A 23,923-nucleotide genomic window follows, 5' to 3' on the forward strand; every position below is an offset into this window, starting at 1 on the left:
CTCATTTGCTGGCCACTGAGAGATGATCCAAGTAAATGCTATCAATCCCATGGGACGGCAGGCTCAGAAATGAGCAGGGTTAGAGTTAGCTGTCATTCTTCATCAATTCAGTTTGAAGGTCTCCCTGTGCATTTGCTGTATTGCCACATACTGACAATCTCCATGCTGACCATGAGCTAGAAGAAAAAAAGCTCCAAGCAAACATTTTTGTTCTTAAGAAATCTTGCAATTACAAAGATTCATCTTAAATGTGGTGCTTCTAGTGATGTGCTTGTCCCTTCTTTCATCTGCTGGACTCCAGCAATAAACTCAGTAATTGTGGCCATTCTCACAGTAAGCGTGGCAGGTTCACTGTGCCAACTGAGATGTATCATTCACCATGAGTGGCAAGGTTGGTGGCTGGGTTTAGGCTAAGTCCCTGGCAAATTCCAGTGCTGAGTCCACTGGCAGGTCTTCAGACACAGCCTCTGGGACTGTTTTGGATTCAGGAAATTGCTGGTTTGGCCTCTGTCTCAAGTCTTCTTGGACATAGCTCCCCTTTGTCTTCTTCTCCATGACATGCATTCCCTTTGAAACAATTAGAACCTTCTCAAGCTCTTTGTTTCTAATTCTGGGCAGTTTAGCACAAAGTATATTTATGCTAATTGCATACTGAAAGTACATTCTTCTTGGCTTGGCTTTCTCTTGCTAGGACCTTTAAGAATATATTTGTCATTGCTGGGAGCAACATTGGAGTTGGGAGAGCTGCAAACTTAAAGGATCTGGCCTCACCTGTTTTATTCTCTCCTGGAATTGAGTAGCACAGGGTATTGATGCCTTGAAAGTTTTCCTGCTCTTGTTTCACTTCAAAATGTCAGCTCTACTTTAAAACTTGATGGTTCCCATCCAAATAAGCATATCTGTTCTGAACCTGGCTGATGTAGGGCTCAGATCTGAGCAGATCTTCTCTGCAATGGAGCAGATGGGAGTGAACAAAAAAACTAGTGTCCCACCTTTGGAGAGTGTATTCCAAGCCAAGGCTGTTGTTATGGTGCATGAAATGAGTCCTTGAATTGAAAACTAGCACAGGCATTTCTACATAGCATGTAGCACATTCAGGTTTTGCACAGAAGTGGTCTTCAGTGGACAGAGCACCATCCAAAGCTGTTGATAAGGCTCCTCTTGTCAAAAGAGAGGTCACTCTGTGCTGTTAACAAATCCAAACAGTAGAAGGGATAAAAATATATTTTTAGGAACCTTCCATATTGCTAAAAGAATTTTTCTAAAGTAATACTTGAACGTCTACAAACAACATTTGTCCCCATGCTTTTCTTACCACCCTCCCTCCCCCCTCATTCCTTCATTTTTAGGTCCTTTGCCACAGTAAGGTATCTCCAGTATTTTTGCTTCCCATTTCTCCTTTCAAAGGCTGTTTCCAACAGCAGAAGCTAACGTTGTGATGCCAGCAGTTACGGTGTAACTGGAACTAAAATGTTGGGAAGCAGGGAGATGACTGGTGACTATTGTTTTTTTCATGTATTAAGGATAGATGGAAACAGGAGCACCTCAATTTTTCATATTTTTTTCATATTTTTCTTTTTTTCATATTTTTTGGTCTATCTGTGTTTTTTTGATCAAAATTCTGTTAAGTTGCACGTATGAGTGTTTTAAAAGAACAATTAAAAAAATAATCAATTTCAGATGATGAAAGGAAAGGGTTCCTGGGGAAAAATGGACCCAAGCAGGCCTGTCTGCAGGGTGTTTTTCAGACCTTGATCACACACACAAGAGGCAAACTGGAGGCTGGTGACCACCCAGACACTGCTGAGGTGCAAGGCAGAGTTAGCTCATCCTGCTGAGATACTGACATATCTCCACCAGGTCCTGGTTACCTTCAAGACTGTGTATCCAGGATTATGATGGAATAGTGGGTGTAGATGATCATCCTTTTTGTTCTGCTAAGCTTCAAAGAACCTGGTCACCTGTGCTCTCACTTGGGTTGGAACACCTTGCACATGATATTGATGTGCCTGCCAGGCATGTGGGTGACTCTAACTTCCAAGCCAAACAACCTTCCCAGCATGATCCTCTCAGAACCTTGTCACTGGTCCTTCAGCAAGGTGCACATGTGGATCCAGCCAGAAAAACTCCACCCAGACAGGCAGCCATCTCTCACAGTGCTTAGAAGCATGCCAGTAGATTTCATGAATGAAGTTGCCTCTGAATCCTGGTGTTGCATGTCACAACCATTTTGAGTTTGCTACATGTTAGTGACAGCAGAAGGCTAAGCATGATCTGCAAGTTCTAGCCCAGAAACAATGTCAATGGCCTCTGTGAACTCCCAACTGCTGCTGCAGTGGTGGGGAGAGCTGGCATACCTGAGCCTTTAGGCTCTGGTACAACTTACTAACACAACCCTGTTCTAAATGCAGCTGTGGTACAGGATTTAGAAAGGCTTTGTAGTCATCTCCCATCTTCAGAACATTTTGAGGTGGAAGCAAACCCACGTCCTGTACTTTAGCATCTGCTGCCCAAGGGACTGGTGGCCTGGAGTGGAATGGGCTGGAGGGGACGTGCTGTCTCTAAGCTAATTCAAAGTAGGATGTGCAGGCTCTGGCTCCTCCAGCTGACATGGTTCTGCACAGACGTGAGTGCCAGAAGAGAGCAGAAAATGGCTGGCACCGGGATTGCCCTTTGTACCCTGGGATTTGCCCTCAGTGGGCAAGTCTGCAGTTCAAATGGCTTCCTGTTTGCTTTACCAAAGGAAAAAAAGATACAGTTAACATCCGGCCCAAATACCCCAAGGATATTACTTCAATCTATCTTCCAGCTTGGACTATTTCAATTTCCCAAACTGTATTCAGCCCCATGAAGAAAAAGACACCTTATGGGCCGAAAGGACTCATTTGTTAAAAAAAAAAAAAAATGCAGCGGGTTTGTGCTGCTGGATTTATGGCTGAGAAAGTAACACACAGACAGAGCCCTGCACTTTGATAGCTTAGCACTTCTGTGATGTGTGAATGAAGTCCAGCAGGCCCAGAACCATGGTAATCTCCGAGGTTTGATCTCTGTCTGTAATGAGATGCCAGCAGCCTGTACTTCAAAGCCTGCATTGATACAGATAATCTTCTGAAAGGCTCTGCATTTTGAGGCAGCTTGCATTGGGGATTACAGTGAAAACAGGAGGAGATGATGGAAGAGGAGGTGATTGTTTGATGCGCATTCCTTCCGTTTCTGTCCTTTTGTTTTTGATTTCCAAAAGGTGGTGCAGTCCTGTCCCCCACACCCTCAGCTCAGCAGGACTTGGTCATGTCAGATGAACCCTGTGTGCTCTGGGGCAGATAGGCTGGCTGAGATGCTCTTCTGACCAAGAAGTCTGTGAAAATGCATCCATTTGTGCTGAAGTGATGGATGCTACATCATCCTGGCTGAAATATGAGCAGATACTGCATTAGAAATGGCACAGGCAGTTAAATGTTACACCTCCAAACTTCTGAGGTTATTTCTTTCTCAAAACTGTTGTAAGGGAGTAGGAGAGAGGGTAACGATGACAGGAGACCACAGGCTATGAGAAACACGTTATAAAACAAAATGAACAGTAGTTTCATGTACACAATTATGCGCTATGTTGAAAGTATATAATTTTCAAGGCATGTCTGACCAGGAAACAGAACTGAAATATTTTTATGTTGACGAACACTACTGATCTAAGAGAAAAATGGTGGCAAATGTGTATCTTGATTGCTCTTTCAGCAAGAAGAGTTACAGAAATAGACCAGAAACTAGACTATAAATTAAATTGAAATAGATAGAGGTTAATATCTGGGATGCCAGTACTGGCTGCATTGTTTTCAGAAACTTTTTTGAAAACCACTCATATATTTAAGCACAGTTAAACCTGTATTTTCTAGGCATAAAATGAAATAATTTTACATGGGGTCTATATTTCTGCCTGTCTTGCAGGAACAGCAGCACTGACAGCAGAATGGTGAGAGAAGTCATAGGGGTAGCATGAGTAGAAAAGTGGTTGCACCAATGAATTCAGTCACTGTTGTGTGCCCTACTCTTTGCCACACGAGGAGGTGAAACACGGGTCAGGTTTTGGGATGCTACCACCAACACCCTGCCCGGTCCTCAGGATAGAGAGATGTACCATGTTGGTTCAAGATCTCAGTAAGGAAACACCCCTTTGTCTTTTCACCATCACACACTTAGATCCATCATCCCTTCCTGAGCAAAAGAGACCCAGAACTCTTTCACAGATGTGACAAAATGCAAAGAGGGGGAACTGTGTAAATGGGGAAACTGAAAGCAGAAGGTAAGGCAGCCAAATCTTCCTTGCACTGTGGAGAGCGCTGGACGGCAGACACCACACTTGAAGTGGAGTAACATACACAGCATCCAGCAGGAGAGGCTTGAGAAAGGGTAGGTGTTTGCTTGATTGAATCACCAGGTGAAAGAGGTTGGTTGATTTCCAAAAGTGTCGCTCAAGGAGCTCTATCCAAGTGGTGATGGCAAATTCAGTGGGCTGACTGTAAAAATATAGTTAGGCCATAAAATATTTTAAGGAGCAATGGCATAAAAGGAATCAAAGCTGATTCTAAGCACTGCTTCAACACATCAGGATCAAGTCTGGCAGAGGTCTGACTCTGAGACCAGCTGAGTTTGGGATCTGAAAGCAATGCTCAGGAAGGGCAAGACCACTGTAGAGAAGCAAGGTGAATTCTTGGTGTCCATGGTTCTTGTAGCAGAAACTGGGAGATTTCCACACTGGAACCTTCTTGGGAGAGGACTTGGCCAGAGTGTGTCTCAAATTCAGTGGGACTGTATGTGGCAAAAATAGGTAGGATGGGGCCTGCCAGACTACAGGAGCAAACAGCAAGGGATTCAAGACTACCTAAGGATGTTTGGACTCAATTACTGAGATAGTGCCCACCTTGGGATGTCAGGAAGCAAAACTGACACCAAGGTTAAAAGAGGGATCAGGAGGATCTGGAGCCCTAGAGGCAAGTAAGCCTGAGGGCTGTACCAGCCAACGTAATAAAAGTTTCAATAAAAGATCAAACTAGTGGACACCTTTAAATGGTATGATCTGGATAGATATGATCCACTTGGTAAGAGCCAACATGGCTTCTGGAAATCCTGCCCTTCCAATCTCTCAAAGTTCTTGAAAGAAGTACCAAATGTATTGATGAAGGTTATCTAGGAAAGTCTATCCCCACAGACTTCTAAGGAAACTAAGAAACTAGGGGAAGGGGGAAGTCGTGGCATAGAGAAATGGCTGAAAGGCAGGAAACAGAGCACAGGCAAAATGGTCATTTAACTCAATAGAAGGAAGTTAGCAGTGGAAATTTCAGGGATCTGCACTGAGGTCTGTTGTGTTCAAAATACCCATAAATAACATGGGAAAGGGCATGAGCAGTGAGAGACAAAGGTCACACATGGTACAAAATTGTTTAAAGTAATAAGGGCAGGTTGTGACAAATTGCAGACACATCTCATGCGACTGTATGAAATGTCAGTTGAAGTTCAGTGTAGCTAAGGATAAAGAAAAAAACACCATGAAAACCAGTCCTGATTTCACACACCAGATTTTGATAATGGAGTTGACCATTTTCTATCAAGAAGCAGGCTGTGGGATTAGGACAGGTGACTCTATAAAGTACTGCACTGCTGCAGGGCTGTGGAATTCCTTGAAGGAGTATGCAAAGGACAGAAGTAGTTTTAACCAATTCAAGGGGAGACTGGACAAGTACTTGGAAGGAAATCCATTACAAGTCACTTGAAAAATTGCTGTAAGTTCACAAAAAACCCAACACCTCTGCCTTGCTTGTCTCCCACCCTGAGACCAGGCTGCTTTTGAACCCTGGGGTCTTAGGGGGTGCTTGGGGTCTTATGGGGAGAAGAGAAACCACAAATGGGGTTAACACTTGAAAGCCTACGGGGCTCTGAGAAGGCCAAGGGGAGACTGGGACAAGGTGGAAAGGAGGTGATAGTGACTGCATGGAGAAATCAGCCTACAGAGCTCATACAGAGCAGCTGGGCTCTTACACTACATACTTGGGGCAGAGCTGATGTTTAAGACATGGCATGTCTGGAGCTGTACCTCACAAACTGACTAGGGATTTTAAAACAATGGTATGAGATAATTACTGCTCACAAAGTCCTACGTGAGGACAGGGAACAAAGACTAGATGAATGCAGCAATTAAGAGAGACAGAAGGGCATACGTGTTCCCAGTGAAACTGAAGGTCTGCACTGAGAACCAGCAAAAGGGTTCAACTGGTTTAGCTAGGAAGCATGGAGAGATTGACTGGTTGGGAAGTAAATTGACTGGATTAAGTGTTGAGAATGCTTTCACATCTGAGCAGGGTTACAAGGGACAAAATCCATCTCTTCACTGCAGGGAACAAGGACACTTACAGGTGACCTGTCTCATACGGTGAGTCAAACACAATGATAGGGGGCAGAGAGATCTTTGAGGGAAAAGATTTTGAAGCAGTTAATTTTATATTTACTTTATAAAATATCCTGATGGAAGTAGCCAGATGAGAAAAAGTGAAGGGGAGGCAGAGGGAGATAGAGAGAGAAAGAGAGAAAAAAAGATGGAGACTGAAAGAGTGTTAAGGACCGAACGGCTCAGAAAAAATAACAACATAAAGAAAGTCCATAGAGAACACCGAACCAGCCTAAAAAAATAAAAAAGAAAATAAAGTACCAGGCACAAGGAAACTAAAACTTTAGTTTCAGTCCGTGAAGTAAAACATGGACAGGGAGGCATAAGTGAGAGATGCACAGGTGAGGACTGTGTTTGATTTCAGTGACACTTTATGGACACATCTGCTATGTCTCATACCCAGCTGCATGTTACCTCACTCCTCTGTCTGAGACTCGTCTTACGTGAAAGCTTCTGGTAAATCACACAACTGTGATTTTCATTTTTTCACAAGTTTTACCAAGTTAGTCCTCCATGAAAAATGTGCTGCATGCATCCTTGTCCCCGCTGATTCCCTTTGGATACATGGGCACAAACACAACCTCACAAATTTCAGAGCATCTCCATTACCAAGGAGGGCTATAGATCCCAGATCCGAAATCCTGGTGGACTCCGCCATCATGCTCATCCTCAGACCTGACAGGGCCCCAGAGCCCCAGGAGCCTCACAGAGAGCCTCTCTAAAGGCACAGTTGATGGAAAGGCAAGGAATATGGAGAAATGTGTTTTTCCAAGTTGGACTGCCTCAGAAGCAGCACACCACAACTGCACTATCAATTATAAATTGAAAAAAATACCGAAGAATTGCTGAGGTTCCTAGTCTGTGATTAGGCAGAGACCTTAATTCATGCTTGCCTATATCCAGAGGATGGCTCCTACTCAGGGCTAAGTTTTTTCACACGGACTAAAAGAGAAGCAGATTTCATCAAAGCAATGTACTGACTTGCACTGTTAAAACCAGCAGTTGCTACAGAGAAAGTTTCCTGCAGGACCACTGGTGAAACAGCGTCCTCTTTCAAGCAGTCTTGATGGAAAGAGGAGATAAATCCTCACTTTTTGTGTCTTGCTCTGTCTCAGCTTCCTTTGGACAAACCATGCTGTGTTGAGTGCATGAGGCCATACCAGAGAGAGGATGGGGCATGAGGAGCACGGACACAGCATGAGGAAGCTGGAGGGAAAATTCTCCCCTTGTTTCCTACTCCTCACAAGATCAGCACTTCGACATGCCGAGCACCTGCAATCTGATTTCTGAGGTGAGGCTTCCCCCACAGATGCAGTGTTTCCCTTCTTCATCTGTGCAGGAGCACAGGATGGCATTAAGGGTGTATAAACAAATGAAATTGTAAAAGCTCCCCATCTTCAGTGATGCATCAGCTGGATGTGTTCTGTATTCACGGTAGCTAATTGTCCTCCTCTAAAAATCCAAAGTAAAACAGCAACAAGAGATCTTCAACTATTTTTAAACCAAATTATTCATTATGTAAGTAACGAAAAAGGTCATCAAAACTACCAACCTCCTCCTGGACTTGAAAGGATCACAAATCCTGTTTCATTAATGACAGAAGCAATGATTTCCCTGTGAGGCAGTTAGACGTCTCTCTGTTTAGCAGAACAAGAAAGACAGAGAGTTAAAATAGATCTCTTGCTTCAGAAAGCATCAAAGAACAATTTTTATAGCACATGTTAAAGAGAAGATTTGTTTGTGTAGTGTAATATATTATTATATTATATTAAATGCACTTTCCAAATACATATCCTCCTCCTGTCCCTGTGCTTCTATGAGATGTCTATTTACACTAAATTATACACCTCCAGAATAATATAATCCTGCTATTCTTACTTCAAAGACTTTTGTTGAGCATGCGTTGGAAACTTTCATCAAACACTTCACATCAGCTAAATGTTATTGCTTTTAAGTGTCTTCAGAACACTAAAGAAATCTCTCTCCAAGCTTTTATTTGGTTGAAGCAAGCACCTGCAAGATATAGGCAGAATTACTTTCCTAGGACACAGGCTTATCATGGCTTCAACCAGAGGGAACCTGTGTTTTATCTCACCTGATGCAACACTTCATCTTAGTCTTAATTCACCTTTCACTTCTGGTAACCTCTAGGGCACCTTTAATGACTACTGGAAATCTTCTCTAGCAGGCTGTACATTTTAGGAAGAAATCCTTTGACTGAAATCAATGGCTTCTGGCTTCTGGAAAGGTTTTAGTCCTTGTTTCCAGCTACTACATACTTGGAAACACTCCTGAGTGCTTCTGACTATATAGTGGCTTTGAAAATGCAACTCCACTGCAGGGGTACAGCCATAAGCCAAGCCAAAATCTCTCATTTCTCATTCTCATTCTCTGCTGCCTTATTTGCCTTGCCTGTCACCCCATACTGCTATGCTCATAGGATATGGACTCACACGGTGAGTAAAAAGCTGTACCTGATGTAAGACACCTGAGAATCAGTCTCAGCAGCCAACAAGCAGGGTTCCTGACTAGATGGCCATCTTGTGAGAGGTCACACACTGCCCATGCTTTGCAGACAGATGTTAACACCCTCCCAGGAGGCACCAGCCAAAGCATTTTCCCAAGTTTCCATCGGGGTAAGAGTCTCTCCTCCTTTTGCAGCATTAGAAAAGCACGTCTGAACAGTCTTGAATTTCATTCCCTATGGAAGAAGAAGATGTACTTCTTAAATAATAACAGCACCATTGCAGCATTATAACTTTAACATTTCCCAACTCTCATGCCTCTGGGGTGCTGCCTCTATTTTGCAGGTGAAGGAATAGTGAAGCAAAAACCTGCCATCTGTTCTGGATCGGAGCAGAACAATGCCAGATATGGAGACAGGTGTTCTGACTCCCTGCTCTAAGCCCATGCTTTGTTAGTCTTTTAGACCAAAAGGCCATTGTTAAGTGAGAAAGAAGGAGAGCCAGAGCTGTATTACTATTGATTGGCTTTTCTGGTCTTCCCAGAGCAGAGTGTAGGCCATTCCATGGCATCAGGGTCAGGAAAGCTGCAGTGTCCATAGCACAGCCGTACCAGCCCAGTCCATCCAGCACACACCAGGGTGCAATTTATACATTTTTACTACTCTGCAAGATGTTTTCTCAGTGTGCTTCTCACCTTTACAACTAGAACCAGTTCTGAAATTGAATCTTAGAATTAAAACTAAAAAAAACACAAAACAACAACAAAACCATTTTGGCAAATGTGACACAGATGCATGTCCTTGAATATTCACAGTAGGCTTCTACCTTATTTGCAGAAGCTGCAATTTTAGGGATCCCATTTTTCACAGGGCAATTTGGCTTTCATTGAGCTCCCTAAGTGCATGTCACAAACTTGGTTTTGGAATCATCCCTCTCGAGACAACTTGAACTTGCCATACCACATGAACACAAGACATTATGCAACTACTTTCTCTCTCTTTTATTGTTTTAATTTATTTATGCAAAATTTTCTCCTGGATTTTTGATAGCAATGTAATTTTTTTTTGTTGTTTAATCAAAATCTTTCCCCTTTTTGTTCTATGTAGTGATGTAATAAATGTAAGAGTAATTGGATCAGACTTGTAGATTTAGCTAGTGCCATTCTAGTCCAAACAGAAAAAAAAGAAATATTTTCCAATATGAGGCCCTCATTGTAAGCCTAGGACCAAGAAAGTAAATGACGTGGGAAGCAGCATTTCTGAAGTTACAGCACCAAAAGCCCCAAAATTACACTGACAGGAAACTCTTAGAGCAGATAGCTAAAGATGCTGGGATTTCCATTCTCTAGATTGTTTTCTCTTACTTTTGAAACTGTCTACCTACTACACAGTGTACAGTGGTGTTAAAGAAGCATTTACCCATCTCTCTAGGGCTGAGTCTTTGGTGGCAACTTCTGGGACACCCCACTTCAAACTGTGCTTTGAGCAGAGTTTACTGAGCAGCTGGTAGTCTGACTGCAGTCTGAAGTATTGCTGCAGGCCTGCCTTAGCAACTCAGAGGTATGGTATACACTTTCTAGGTGATATTAATACCAGTGCTACTAGAAACCACAAGAAATTATTGTGGTTTGCAGTTTCATTCCAAGGTCTCAACTCAATCCAGACATTTGTTTCAGGTCTGCACATTTTTTCAGGAGACCTGGACAAAATTCTCCAAAAATTGAGTTACTTTATTGCTTGCAATAAAAAATAATAAAAAAAAATTAAAAACAAAAACCCAAACCTCAAACAAATCTCAAAAAAATGGAATTTACAAAAGGAGAAAAATCCTGGTGTCTTTAATCAAATTTCTGTATACAATTTCTGTGTGATACACATCCTCACACAACATAACCTTTAAAGAGCTAGAAACAAGTAAGGCAATGTGTGTGGGGAGAAATCATGTTTTATTTGAGCAGGTGATCAAGTTGGAAAAGGCTGGGGTCATTCAAGCTCTACACCAAATCTGAAATGGAGACTGCAGACTTCAAAGTTTCAAAGCTCCTGTCAGATGTGTGAAGTGGCTTGACTCTGTCTGAGCAACAACATGAATCCTAACCCCACATAAAGGCCCTCCAAGGCCACACCATCAGCATCCTGCATCCTACAGCCATTCCTCCCTGAAAGCTGTATGCTTCACCCCATGCCTGACCTGGCAGAAACCACACAGGGGAAAGGGAACACCCACGGTGCACTGGGGTGAACTCACATGGGCAGTGGACAGACCTCTTACCAGGAGGGGAGCACTTTTCAGGCAACAGCTGTTGTAGCCTTTTGATCCTGGGTCTCAACAAAAAGCTATAAACTATTTTAAACTGGTGGAACCCTTCAGGATGTAACAAATCTTGGATTTAGCTGGTTAATTTGTCCAATCTGATTACCCCTTCTAACCTCTCTCTGCCTTCTACTGTCTCTTTTTCCCTTGAGATAACCACATCATCACCTGTCCAACTCCAGCATCCCACCCTTCACTCCACAGAACCAGTTGTGCTCCTCCTGCACAGGTGGGTCATGGAACCACCTTGGCTAGTGAAACAGGAACAGGTTGTCCCCACTTTGCTCTCAGCATTAACATTTACTGTCTCTGTTTCAAATCTGATGTTCAGGGGATATCAAGGCAAAGGAACACCCTATCTGCCTTGTCTAAAACATGATCAACTTCACAAATAAAAGTTTTTTTCTCTCTCTCTCTCCTCTTTCAATGCCTTTCTTTGCTTAGGAAGAGCCCTTGAATATCCTATGAATGTAACTCAACAAAATGACAATGCCATCCCTGTCTTTCTTCTGAGTAACCAGCCAGAATCTGCTTCTCTTAGGTCATGTTAGGTGTTCTTGCTCTACAGCTCTTTTATACTGAGCTGTTTTCAGCCACAAAAACCCTAAATAATTTTCATAGATACTTTTTTTAGATAATAGCCCTTCCTTTTGTTTCATATTTTTTTCTCCTGCATGGAAATTTCAAATTTTATCCTATTAAAACAGACTCTGGAAAATTTTTTGTAATTGAGCTCAGCATCAGCTTTTCCATGATATGGAATTCAGATTAACAGCTGTCCAACCCACTGAAATATCTTTTAATATATCATCAATTTAACTTTCTTTGGCACTTTTGAAATTAACATGGCTTTTCAAGATTTATAGTAAATAAACATCACCAAATGAGAGATTTAATCTGCACCTATTCAAAATACTTATTTCTAATAGCTCTTGTCCAACAGCCCACTTAGTCTTTAACAGATTGCTGTTATTTATCATCCTCATGTGGTAGTAGCCCATTATCTTCCTCTTTCGTAAATGGAAAATAGTGGGGTTTATTGAATATTTTATTTCATATCATTATTATGTCTCTTTCAAATAGTGGTGCTGTATCATTGCTTCCATTTCTCTTGTTCCTGATACAGGTAAAAAGCTTTTCTTTTCAATGTCCTTTGCTTCACGTTGCTGCCAGCTTGTCACACCAGTGATGTTTTCATCTTCCATCTTGGGTGTTTTCTACTATACAACCTGCAATCTCTTTTCATTGGCACTTGGGTGGAGGGAGAGGGTACTTGCTATTTGTTTTAACTTGTTCCTCATTCACCACTGAACCAGAATGAGCTTTAAAACAAATTTATCTTCTCTCCTGTCTGACTTCCCTAGCTATATTTATTTTGTCTGTCTGAGCAGCTTCTTTTAAAGAACTTTCAGAATCCTCTCACATTTTTTGTATCTACACTCTTGCTCACAGGATTTTCACTGGTAATGCTCCTCAGCTGGACAACACCAGCTGGTTGAAGCATAAGATAACTCCCAGGTGGATCCACCTGGCTAACTGCTGGCCCCAGCTGCCAGCATCTGCATCTCAGGGCAGTGGAAAGGTTCAGTCTGGATGGATGAACCTTTCTGTACTCTCTCTAGCACCACTTGACACATTTCAGTGTATGGAGTTTGTCTCTCAGACACTGTACTGGATGCTACTACAGTGGAAGCAAAGTAATTTGTAATCATCTTCCATTTTGCAGGATTCCTAGAGATGTTAAGTGAGAGGAATTCCCCCTCTGCTCTAGGTCTCACTGGTGTGGGACAGGAGAAGGAGATAACTTAAATTTGTTGACAGACAACCCTCTGCAGAGCTAAAAAGCATATCCATTACAGCTCCCTAGAGCTGTAGGGTTTAGGAATTCAGGAATTCCACTGAGAATTAAATTCTTTTCTGTCTCAGAGGGTACCTTATTTTTAATTTTTAATTTTTAGCTGTAAATTCTCCTCTTGCTACAGAGTCAGACACAAAAATAGTTTCTTTTCTCAGAAATTCAGTTTTTCATTAATTCATTGGAAGATTATGGAAGATGTTCAGTCCACACAGACACAGTCTGTTTCATTTAAATGCTCATTAACTAAAAGAATTAAGGATGCAGTGCAGGACTCTGCAAAGTCCTACCAAGAGGCTGTGATCCCCTGCTCTGCCATGGCTCCAGTGACAGATGGAGAGGAAAGGAGCTAAACAAGCATGATATCCTTTCCAGCAAGAAATAGCTGTGCCTGCAGTGAGTTAGGAACTGTACTTGTTTGTGTACAGGCAAGACAAAGACCAGGCAATTTAGTTCCTATCTGGGGTGGACTAAGAGCCTGCTGCAGTGACGTTTTGGATTATTCTGCACAGGATTTCAGCACAATTTTATACAACTCTGGAGCTCCTGGAAGGAGCAAACACACAGGTTCATTTGCATGTTACAAACTGGCAGATCTGGGTAGTTCAAATGACTGGGTAGGAATAATTCTGTCTAGCATTTTTATGTGATCTCAGAGCACATACTCAAACTGTGCAAAATTTACTTTGTGATATAGCAAAGTCTAAATACTTCAAACATTTTTAGTTTCCTGAGGCTTGTCAGAACCCTGCCCCATTATACTGAGTAGCATGTTTAAGTTTGAGTCTATCAGATGAATTCTAAAGTAAATAATATTTGAACAAGATGAAGAACATAAAGTTGCAAAATAAAAAGCTTTTTTAAAAGCACCCTATTACTCTGTTCAAATACCCCAGCATTAGAGTGCTTGGAAACCTCTTAGAGCTAAGTGTGCATTTTTAAATAACATAAGTTGTTCAGGCTGTAGTTACTGAATTCCAGCTTGACACTGAGCACTTAAAGAGTTTAGAGAATCCAGACTCTTTTATCAGCTTGCAGACAAGGGCACTAAATGTCATGTGGGCTTCCTTTTGGCTTGCAGCCACAAGTTGTGCATAGTATTTAATGTAGTCTCTGGTTCTTAAAGTATTAGGAATACCTGAAAACAAAGTGTCTGCCATTAGTGAAATTTGTGCTGCCTTTGACAATCTACAGTATGCATTTCAGGTTTGGTATGCCTCAAAACTTCCCTAAAAACAGAGAGCAGGGGTTTCCTGGAACTTCTTCACAAGATATAGAGAAAATTCTCAGGGTCCTGAAAGCATGTGCTCACCTTTCCCATCCATACATTTTGAACATTGATTAAATAACCCACTTTGTTATGGCTTTTTGTCCCACACTTTACCAGAAAATAAGATATGGATCATGAGCATTACACTAATGATTGTGACATTTCTTTTGTGCATAGTAAAATATTTAAATTATGAGGCTAAATTCACCATAAAAATAGAATAGTAAGGGAAAATGATAAAATCATTAAATACATTAACATGTTCTTCTTTAAGAATTAAAATCTTTACCTCATCAGATGCATAATATTATAGAAAGGAAAGCATTACTCTGGAAAGCTATCAAATATCAGTAAGTATTTATAGAAAGATTGATGTAATGATACAAACAGATAACAGTCTATGTTAAAAGAAATGAAGCCAGTTTAATCTCAGTAGTAGTAATAGAATGCAGCAGTAGGAAAAAAAGTCTGAGATATCCCCTAAATTATAAATTCCAAGAGGAAATAAAGCATTTTATTCTTAATAGGATTTTAACCATGAACACTCCTCACAAACATTGGCATTTTCAAAGGTTTTGCAAAGATAGCATTCTGGTTTGCTTCCAAGAACCTGGGATATTTCTGTCCCATTTTGAGCATAGTGTTACCAGATCTAAGCCATAATTTCTGCTCTGTGTTTACCCCACAGTAGCGTCTCTTCCACCCAAACTGCTTCAGAGCATGCAGAACCATTAAACCACAGGTATCCCCTGCTCTCTAACAACCTAGGTAAACTCCCATTTCTAGTCATTCTTATCTCCATGCCTCCTATTTGGTCTCCTTTCAGCAATACGTGACTTTTGCCTTTACAAAGGTATTTCCCCACTTTGAACCAAAGGGAGCACAGATGAAGAAAAATAATTGGACTTTCACAGGAAAGTATAAAAAGAGTGTGTAAATTGGTGGGAAGGCGGTGGGCATGCTTTTGGGGCAGCTTCCCATACCCCAGCCTACAAAGGCTCTGCTGTGTTGGGGGTGACCACGAGAAAAAGGTGACATTCCCAGATAAACCTTCTGTGCATGGCTGTAATACTCACCTCAGGTGACCGATATGTTGGGAGGTGTGGAGGGACATCCTTGAGGAATTGGACAATATCCCTCTGGCCCCTTCTCAGGCTGGAATTTGGATCCTGAATACTGAGATGAGAGCAGCTGCTGTGTACAAATAATCATGAAATTATTCAGCTTCCTGTATTTTTCATGGTACCAGCCATAACACAGCCCAATACAAAAAGGCTGCCCCAGGGACTAAAGGGGCAACAGCACAGGCCCTACATCTCTCTGAGTCCCTGGTCCAACATCAATGGCATCAGTGACATCCCTAAGCCTTAGTTCAGCTGTGCCAAAGCCTCCTGCCACGCTTTAGCCTCACTTTTATGCATCCCAAGGCATTTCCTTGAGAATCTGGAGGACTCAGAACAAGTTCCCTGACCTTTAGCCCCAGGTTTCCTCCAGTCTGGCCATGAGCTTGTTGCTGTGCTCAGGCACTGTGTGGCTTGGCAGTCCCCAGCCCCAGTGGCCCTCTGCCACCTTCCATTGCAGCATTCCCTGCAGATGGCACTCCTCCCAGCCAACTGAAGGCACCTAAACTGGGCTAGCTATGGAAAGTAGAATAAAACAACATAAAATAGAGTGAATTTCATTGGGAAGACAGTTCCCAATGGTGGGTAACTCACCACATCCTAAAAGAGGGTTCTTCCAAGATCTTTGGGCACTAAACCCCAGATGCAGCAGTACAGACTGAGCATTGAGTTTTAGCTCAATCTGAGGGTGAGCACCAAGCCATCAGCTGTGTCTCATGCAAGAAAGTGAGTAATTGTCTGCATTTACAAAACAGGGAATTTTGTAGGAAAATTGCATGTTCTGAAAATGATTTTGTTGAAAATCTGAGTTTCCTTTCCACATATGGGTTTCTTACTTTCTTTTATGCATTTTGACATTATGTACACAAGAGTGCTTTAATTCAATTACTTCTCTCAGTATTAAATTATTCTGACATTGTTTATTCCATTACTTCTCCTACAAATTTGAGGAGGGCTGAACACTGGTTTTAATTCTGTCTGTCAGTTCCTGATTCACTGCCATTGCAATGTACATCATTTGAAGTGGGAAATACTAGCAAAAGCTGGAAATTGCTCAAGGACACACTACTGGATGCACCCAGCCTGACTATCCAGAGAGGGAAGGGGGAAAAACAGTTATTCTAGCCACAAAAACACCCCAGTTAGGAGAACTGACCAGAACAACAGAAGTGACACAATGGTGTTTGAATATAAAAGGAAAGTTAATAGCAAGTTGTGAGATACAAATTGAAATTGGAGCCAACTGATAAAATAGACAAAAGGTAAAGAAATTAATGAAAATTCAGTCATCAGTGGCATTAATAACGGGGTATATAAAATGTGTTAGGAAGAAAAGGAACTCAAACAAAAGGACTGTGGATATTTAATAGATGCTTTTGCCTTCAGAACAGAGTGGGAGAACTGAATCAACTCATAGGACATATATGCACTGAAAAGCTAATCGTCTTTCATGAGGGAGAATTCAAGCCAGAATCTACTAAAATTGAATCTTCTTAAATCAAAAGGACCAAAGCACTTACCCCAGAGGGTCCTAAAGGCTGGGGAATTGCTGAAATTCATACGTTAGGAGTAAACAGATTGGCATTTCCCCTGGCTTTGATATGTTCTTATTTTTCCAAGACTGAAAAAGATGGAGAGGATCTACCGAGGAACTGCTACATTGCTTCTCTACCCAAGCAAAATAATGGAACATATTGTCTCTGAAAAAAAAAATATTATGAGAGTAATACAGAACCAGCACAGGCATGTAGGGTTTCAAGGAGCACAGATCTTGTCAAACAAACCATTTCTGTTTTGGAGAAGATGACATTTCTTGTTGATAAAGGTAACCGTGTTGACTGATGCAGTTTATTTGAATTTCCCCAAAGTGTTTGGTTTGGTACTACTCTAAATTTTAACTCAAATATTTATACAGAAATAAATGGACACGCCCAAGATTAAAAATCTGGCTCTTTTACAATCTCCGCTATGCCAGTATTTTTAGTAATGCAGCGGAAAGCAACGGTGGGGCAGCAGAACAGACACCGAAGTGATACAGGCGGTGACAAGGCAGTGACAAAGGAGACTCACAGGGGCTCAGAGAGAACACATAAGGAATGAAGCAGCTTTGCAGGGCAAAGAAACCTAGCAGTGGCGAGAGCATTTACTGCTGCTCACGGACAGCATAGGTACACTGAGGACTTCTTTGCTTTTTTCCCTATTTAGAAAGCAGTAACTGCTGATAAGGAAGAGGCCAGGCTGGATCAGGCTGGATGGGGCTTTGAGGAACCTGGTCTAGTGGGAGGTATCCCTGCCCATGACAGGGGAGTTGGAACTAGATGTGATTTCATGTAAGCTTGGAAAACTGTTACTCGAAGTCAACATAACGTATGTATTCCATACAGGCTAAAAAAATCACTTCTTTTTTTTAATTGATATTTTTACTTATTTTAATGTTGTGAATGTAATATTCTAATCTTGTGAACTACCACAGACCTAAGAAAGATAGGTTAACATTTAACTTTGCAAGATATGTTTGTACCTCTGTGGGAATAGTAAAATCTTTGTCACTTTTGTGTTTAAGTATTTATTAGCAGAGCTTAGCCTGATGTACCCTATACTGCATTTTTGCATCAGTTTCTATCTGTTTATATCAAGTAGTTACAATGCCAGTAAAATAGGTGCTAAAACCTTATAACTAAATTTGGACTAGCCATGGAAACATCATATACACATTTTCACAGTTCACTTACTGTTACAGTTAAAAAATTATAACCTAAAGACTTGTGAACATAGCTGAATCAAATAACAACACATGAAACAGAAAACAGTATGTGGTATAACTTCCATGGTTCTGGATTTTAATGAAGAGTTGTTCTACACACCAAGCATTGTATTTGTATTTGCAAACCCAGTGGGATAAGAATAATTTCCTGTTTCCCAGTACTGCTGAGTTTAATTTTTCATTCCTACAGCAACCTGTAGAATTTTCAAGGACAGATTAAGTCTGAACTTCTAACGCAAAGAGAACATTTTTATATATCATACGGGAGCAAAAACCAAGCTCAGTACTCTTCTGCTTGGCAGTCATCTCTAATAGTCAAAAAGAAGTGGAATGCAAGAAAGGTAAGCTGATGCAGAGTTCAGCTTTTGTGAGAGAGATGTAGCCAGACAATACAGAATGCAACTAGTACATGTCCTTACTGTCCAAATCAGAAATATTTTTAGCTAAAAAGTTCACTAATATACAAAGGAAGTAAATTTTTGAATTTGAAGAATGTAGGAGTAAAAGGGTGCCTTTAGCCATGGAGAAAGCTGGGAAAACTTTCTAGAAGATAGTTTCATGGCTTTTCAGTATGTGCTATCCAAGCAGAATTTTTTTATATAGTTCATTCATACTGGCAAAAGAAGACCATTCCACTGGGACACCGTTCGAATGTGTCTGAGACAAAATGTTTATTCTATGTAACCTTCAGGAAAATAAAATAAAAGAGTGGTAGGACAAAACAGCCAAAGTACGAGTGTGTGGGGTCACTGCCATGCACTCAAATAGCATCTCAGTGCTGTCACACCCCACTCCTGGGAACCTGCAGAGCTATAGATTTGGCAGCCTGGATAATAAATAGGTCAACACACCTGTCTGACCAACAAAGTAAAATTGTTGCTTAATTAGACAGTTCAGATCCTCTATAATTTTCTGTTTAAGTGTTTAATAGATTCCTGCTTTCCAGTTTTAGATTTCATAGACACCTGCAGTGGAGCAGGAAACCTGAAAAGAAGCTGTAACCAAGCCCCAGCAGTGGCTCTTCATGGATGACCAAAGACACCACCAATGGCTAATGCAACAGGTAGCTGTGAGTCGGATATGGTCCATGGCCAAGATTTGCACACATCACAAAATATTCTGAGCTGGAAGGGACCCACAAGGATCATGGAGTCCACCTCTTAAGTGAATGGCCCATACAGGGATCAAAACCATGACCTTAGTGTTACTGGCACTATACTCTAACCAGCTGAGCTAATCTTAGTCATTTTAAGTTGAACATACAGACAGTATTTCTCCTTCTTTATTTATCTTCAACATTTAAAATAGGTTTATCCTTGCTATGTAGGTCAAAGAAGTTTTTTTCAGTTTCTAAAGCTTAATAAAAAACTATTAAACACTAAATCAAGTACTAAAGCCTTATTTCTCAGCCAGATTTCACAGATGTATAGCATTTAATAACTTAAGAACTCTATTTCCTCTTATTGAATTTCTGTTTTCTTTAATTGTGGGACTTAATTAACAAGAGCACAATAAAAGTGAAATGGTAACCATTACTTAAGCAGCATTAGCAAACCAGTCACCCTGAGGTGGCATTTAAAGTACTTTTCTTTCACCCTGTGAAGCAAGAGACAATTGTTAACTGGGCAGCTGTAACTTCATGGAAAACTTAATTTTTTACCAAATGTTTTGGTATCACTTGATTACTGTCAGTATTAGTTGAAGATATTTTGGGAGGATAACCTTAAGGAGCTGCGAAATCACGTATTTCTGACTTTACAATCGCTCTGTCTGTGTGCAGGGCTGGGCAGTTTAAATTTAGATCAGTCTGAAAGATAACTGCTCCTTTAGGCTCAATTTCACATTATTTCTCAAATATCTTATGTAACTACTCTTTTTGTTATGTTCTGCCATGGTGAGTGACCTTAGCTAATAATCAGTCATTTTTCAAGAAATTTACTAACCCATTTAATTAACTTTTTGTAATACCATACCTGAAGTTATTGAATGGATTGGCCTGCCCCAGTGAACAAGTTTTCCTGGAAAGAAGAAGGTAAAGGAATATGGAATAAGCCTTATTGCCGTACTGTGGCAAAAAGTTGAAGAGCAGTTTATCCATCAAATCAAAGTTCAAAGCCCAATGTGTTAATGCAGACATAGTGTTCAGAGAAATAGCGTGAGCCAGTCTTAAGAGGAACAAACACCAAGCTCCATTGATGTTCACTTTGTTTGATGTAAGTTTTAATCTAAATGGGAAAGTTTTGCCTTCCTCTGTGATGTGCGGTTGGTGCGACCTCATCCCTGGAGGGGCAGAGTGAGTAATTGCCATGCAATGCCCAGAAAATGTTTGTTTTGCAATAAAAATAAAACAAGTTTGATAGAAGAAAACCATTCCCTTACCAGCACTGCCAAACTGGCTGGGAGTATCCTCCACAATTATTCTCTACTCTCCCAAACCAGGCAGCGCAGCTTTTTCTCTCTTAATTCAGTTCAGCGCTCAGCTTTGATTTCGGAAATCCTATCATCATCGTGGCTTGTATAGAGAGCACAAAGTGAGCAAAGCTGTTTTGAATTAGAGAATTACAGAGAAATGCTGCTAGTTAAGAACAATGCAAACTTGTGATCTTTTTATCTGAGGCAGCTACATCCCCAGCAACAGCCAAAATATGTCCAGAGAGTGGGAACAAAGGTGGTTAAACCTTTTGGAGCCATTGCCCTACCACAGAGATGAGTCCAGCCTGCTGGGCAGGTCTGACAGACAAAGCTCACTGCAGCTCAGCTGAATTGTGGATGAGCTCTCTTCTCTGTTCAGCATGGAAAAAAATCTCCACTGGCCTATCTGCATGATTTACAGTATGTTTGTACCTCCAAGGTAGCACAAATTCTGGAGGTAAAGTCTGAAAATCTGTCTGGCTGCCTAGATTTGTGACGGAGTGTCAAGGACAGTCACCAAAATCTGACACCCAGCTCCATCCTGCCACCCAAGGAATGGTCTGATGGCGAGAGCCACGCTGGGCTGTGTTGCCACAGCCCCCCAGAGCCCATGGATGGGGACTAAGAGACAGCAATTAAGTCTAATTTGAAGAGTAGGTGAATATGCAGAGGCAAGCACCATATATATGCACTCTTCTCTTTCACCCTTTCCTCCCCATCTCCTGCGTATAGCTGCTGTAGGCATTCAAAGGAATATGCTACTTTCAATGAACTTTTCAAACAAAAAAGATTATGAGACAGTTCTGTGAGGGAAATATTCCTCACAAAGCTGGAACATTGGCTCATCCCTGCTTGCTTTGCCATCCCAAAAGGCACAGAACTGACCACTGTGAACACATTGCAAGAGGTGAGATATGTTCACAGAACTCAGAAAAACATTTCATTCTTGGACAGTTTCACATCAGAAATAACACCTCATAGCACCTCCCATCATGTCAGTCCTGCATCAAAGAATGCATGGACTTGAACGGCACCAGTGTCCAAAATGTTAATATAACCAAAATGAACATGCACTTTCTTTTATGAAGATATCGATTGCAAAAAGACCTTACCTCAATGTCCAGATAATTTTTTTAATCCTCTTACAGTTATAAAAAGGACAAAGTATAAAAAAAATCTCTAAAGCATGAGTTTTCCTTTCTATTTCACAATCACTACCAAACAAAATCAGGAGATTATTTTCAAAGACATTTTTATTGTTGGACTAAAATTATGTATTAGAAATTGTACTTAGGAATCCTCTGAGGATACCTGTCGTAATTTACCACAGAAATCTTGTGGGCCAGTGTGGATCTGTAAATGGCAAATCACTAGACTAACCCAATTATCTATTTCTTTAGGATTAATTTAGAGGAGAGCCAGGACACATAATTGAAGATGGATCTCTAGAAATGTATCGAAAATGTCACAGGGTGCATTAGGGACCCACTTCTCTAAATAGGACTTTGAGTGAATGGAGCAGTAATGAAATCGTATGTAGAAGTCAGGTTTAAGAAAAAAAAAAAAACAGAAAAGGAAGATTATGCTTTCACGAAAAGAAAATCTGGACTTCACATCCAAAGCCCATTTGGTATCTCTTTCCCTGAGGAGCTGGCCCTTATGAAGTGGTCCTGGTGTCTTTTCATCCACTGCAGTGGAATCCCACTTCTACAAACCCAATTATTTACCCAATGATTTTGACTTTGTTTCTCAGCTAAATGATTTCGACTTTGTTTCTCAGCTAAATGATTTCTTATATACCAAATTGAATTGTGCTGCCTATTGTGTCTCCAAAAAAATTAGTTTTCCACCTGTTACAAGGCTGTGTCCCTTTCATAATGTAATGTTAGTCTCTAAATCTGAAGAGAATAAACTAAAAGACTCCTAAAGAAACAAAACTGGCTCTAAAAAACTTTTTATAAAGTCTGAAATCAAATTAAGGTCTAACAAATGCTTCAGAGACACTTGAAGTCTTGCACGCATCTGACCTTTTTCCAAGCTAGACCAAGAAAAGAAACTTGACTATGCAGATAAAACATTTGCAGAATACTGGTTTTTAAAGCTCAGTCAACCCAGCCTTTTTCTATGCACAGAAATACTAAAACCCATCATCATTCAATTGTAGTGGCACTCTCCCTAACTGATGACTGCTCTTGTTGCTGAAACTAACAATAACCATTTGCTCATCAAAGGCTCTCAACCCATCTGCTTCCAGACATTATTTCCAGTTAAAATGTCCTCCTCGGAAAATAAGAAATTCACATGTGTAAAGTACAAAGATAAATGTGTGTGCATACGTGGGCTGTGCTCTGTACAGGGATATGTGTGTAAAGCAATAAATACGTATTTACTGACATGCTATCTGGCTTCAGCCCAGGCAAGGCCCAGACAGCACAGATGTTGGTTAGCATCTGGGCCACAAGCAGAATCACTTCCAGAGCCTGCCCTGCTCTCCACGGAAACTCAAGCTAATTCAATTTCTGTAGAGCTAATTAGGAATGGATATGGCCTCACTTCGTTTTTGGAGGCTGGCAAGAAACTTTAGCACTCATCCCAAGACACTGCACTGCATTCACCAGAGTTACTGTCATGAACCAAAATCATCCTTGCCTCTGGAAAATCTTCCATAACTGCAGATCTACACAACAGATACACAAAGGATCTATCCTGTCTGCACTGAAAGAGGGCTGTACTTTGCCACAGGCTAACAGGAAAATCAATCAAGCTGTTCAGCTTCGCTGCCCAGCTCACACTCTGGTCTCTTCTAAAGACTCCAAAATGAGCATGAACTTGGGTTCAAAAAATCAGAGCATGAGACAGATTAATGCTTGCACACAGACTTGAATTTAAGCTATAGCAGCACTGTTCCTAGCCACATCCCCAAACCCAGCTATGTCGACAGGTTATGGGAAGAGGAACAGCAGATGGAGACAAGCAGAGGACCAGCACCAGTCATGGGTGTAGTCCTCCCTCTGACCACAGACCTGCTTTCGTAGATCACACTGACCTCAGGCTCAGCTGGATAAATTAAGGTTTTATACAGTCGTAGCCGAAATTTGGAACAAATTATATTTCTGTGTGATATGTGCTTGAAATCCTTAGGTAGCTGCTTTTAATGCCTCAATGGACAAACCACCTCTGATAGCTAACAGATGTGATATAACACTTCCCATTGCCTGGAGGTTGTACATATTGCACCAGCAAGCCTTCTCAGGGTCTAGACAAGCCTGCAGCCCTCAGTGATCTCA

General features: G+C 41.1%; 1 long non-coding RNA gene across 1 annotated transcript; it reads right to left on the reverse strand.

The window, feature by feature from the left end:
• Positions 1–1,347: 1,347 nt before the first annotated feature.
• Positions 1,348–15,524, reverse strand: LOC109143990. Its single transcript, XR_002044469.2, has 4 exons — positions 15,416–15,524; positions 8,911–9,137; positions 7,989–8,073; positions 1,348–3,407 (listed from the first exon to the last, which is right to left on the reverse strand). It is a non-coding gene; the product is annotated as an uncharacterized LOC109143990 (long non-coding RNA).
• Positions 15,525–23,923: the final 8,399 nt, after the last annotated feature.

This window comes from Corvus cornix, chromosome 2 (assembly GCF_000738735.6).
Source record: "Corvus cornix cornix isolate S_Up_H32 chromosome 2, ASM73873v5, whole genome shotgun sequence".
Classification (NCBI taxonomy): domain Eukaryota; kingdom Metazoa; phylum Chordata; class Aves; order Passeriformes; family Corvidae; genus Corvus; species Corvus cornix.